The sequence below is a fragment of the Pongo abelii genome, chromosome 6, assembly GCF_028885655.2.
Source record: "Pongo abelii isolate AG06213 chromosome 6, NHGRI_mPonAbe1-v2.0_pri, whole genome shotgun sequence".
NCBI classification, from domain to species: Eukaryota; Metazoa; Chordata; class Mammalia; order Primates; family Hominidae; genus Pongo; species Pongo abelii.
Window position 1 is genome coordinate 111,720,001 of NC_071991.2, and position 2,500 is coordinate 111,722,500.

The 2,500-nt window shown below is 30.1% G+C and overlaps 1 protein-coding gene across 22 annotated transcripts in view; it reads left to right on the top strand.

Moving 5' to 3' along the window:
• FOXP2 (forkhead box P2) overlaps positions 1–2,500 on the top strand; it is a 607,270-nt gene that overhangs the window by 538,853 nt on the left and 65,917 nt on the right. The gene's annotated exons all lie outside the window — the stretch shown is intronic.

Genomic DNA, 2,500 nt, shown 5'->3' on the forward strand with positions numbered 1-2,500 from the left:
AAAAAAATCTCCCAACCAAAGATGACTCTATTTCCTTCCTTCACACTTGAACATTTTAACTGATAAATACCCATTCAAAATGAGCTATTTCTTCTGATTTCATTTGGTGGTAGAGCCACCAGACTTTTATTTGCCTTCTCACCAGAAGTAAGTTCTCCCTCCTCTTCTATATCACATGTCTAAATTGTGATCCCTTATTAGAATATTTGCATGAATCAAATTACATATCTAGTGAAAAATAGTTCCGTAAGTCTAACACTGAACTTGCTAAGGTATATGTATTTCAAAAAAATCATCCATAAATTTTTAAAAGGCTGATACTGATTTTGTCTATTTAAATATTGGTAAGTAGTATATAATCTCTACATTTTTATATGTATACAATTAATCTTTATTCATTTTTATCAATGAATACCTAGAGTGGCTTGTGGTAGCAAGGAAATGAAATGGGACAGTAACAATAAACGATGAGGGAGGAGAAGAGGAAATGTGTCGCTTAAAATGAGTCACTTAAAAATGAAGGCTCTGCATTTCTCAAATTGCAAGTGGACGAGTCTGCAATATTACTGACCTTTGTTGTAGAAAAAACTAGTTTTTTGTTTATTAAATAACGTAGATTTTTAGTAATCTCCTTAGTTTGGGTGAGCTTATATATGTGGATTTAGAGATGATAGTATTACTTTATTTGTAGTGTTAGGAAACCTCAGAAGTGTACCTGTGTTTTTCTACCTATATAATTAATTTTAATTTATGTCTTTTGTACACATAGAAGTAGAGTGTTCAATCATGTATGTGTTAATTGGCTTATCTTTCTGTTTATTTTTATATCTGTATGTTGTCAGTTTTAGATGGCAGTTTCCTAGAAGGTAGGCCAGAATCTGATTAAAATTTTAAAAAATCACATACACGTGACCATTTAATACATATGATCTTAAGAAGATAATGATTTCATGGTTATATTTATGTCATAACTATTAATTGAAAGGCACTCAAACCATTTTAAGAGTAAAAATAATCATCTAACTTATGTAGTGTAAGGACTAGTATACCCTAAAGAATGTGAAGATAGAAAACTCGCTTAAATTTGCTCATTTATCAGATCGATCACAATAGCAACAAACTCTACAGTCATATTGTATGTATAAGCTGAAATCTGACTGTAAACTCATAGTGGTTTACGGCATACCTCCATTCATAGAACTTTCCCCATAAAATTCATTTATCTTTATACATAAAGTATTTGTACTTGTAGGTATAGGAATAATTAAAACACTATATACTGAAAAAATAAGGGGCGGTTATGTGAGAGAAGTATGACAAGCTTCTTATCTATGATTAACTTTATAGAAGGCATATCTCTCTCTCTCTCTATATATATATATATCCATGTACATATCTATAAACTCTATATCATCTGTCTATCTCTCTGTCTAGATTGACAGCCTTTTTAGTTTAATGTCTGTCTTTCTCTGTCCATTTCAGTTTGATTCCTTGTTATTTGGGAATAGTATGAGGTAAATGATTGTTCGAAAAAAAGACATTTTTGTAGATTGATACATTTTTTTTTCTAGCTGCTTGTTCTAACCATTCTATTTGTTTATCAAAGAACAAGCAGTTAAGTAAACTGACGGTCAATTTTATAAAACAACTAAACACTTGAAAAACCCATTGGTAAATTAATTTTACAATATACATTTTGGAATGCTTTTTATTATAATAAATTCAAATTCAGTAATTTATAGGTATGCCAGTATATTCCTTAAAAATACAGAAATATTTTTTAAAATCAGTGAATTTCTGTCATTATGTTTCAAGTTACTCAATTTGATCTAATTAATCTGAATATGTTAACATGGAGAAAAGACATTGCTATTTTTCAGTATTAAATATGAAAGGTTTTGATTTATTTAGTTCTTTATTTCTTTTTGGAGGAAGAATTAATCCACCCTGGATTTCTTTTTTTTTCTTCTGCTTCTTCTAACCTCTTTTCATTATTAATTTCTCCTTTCTTCATAACATAAAGTGCCACACTGGAAAAATTTGAACTGCATTAAAAATGACTATTAAAATAAGTTGTGAACCATATCTATTAATCTTTTTTGGTTTTCAAGGACATGTTGCCCAATAAATTTGTTCTAAAACAGTATTTATATAAATACTTGCTTTTATTTACAGTAAAAGTGAATTGTTTTTTCTAGGAAAATGATTGCTATTTCAAAGGTTGCAAACTTGGAAAGTTGACAAGTTGTTTGATTGCATACTGGTTAGTACAAGTAATGCCCCAAACAGTGTTACTTGCCTTCTATCTGAGCATATACTTTAGGTTTCTATACCGGTTTTTCTGATCACCACTCTTGCCATCCTCTTCCTATTTCTTCACATCTGTTCCGTCTTTCTCTAGGGCTTTCCCACTAGCTTGTCCTTTTTCTATATTCTCCTTACTTCCTTCCTTCTTTCTCCTTTATATCTTTTTCTCCTTCCCTATCTTCTTTTTGCCTCT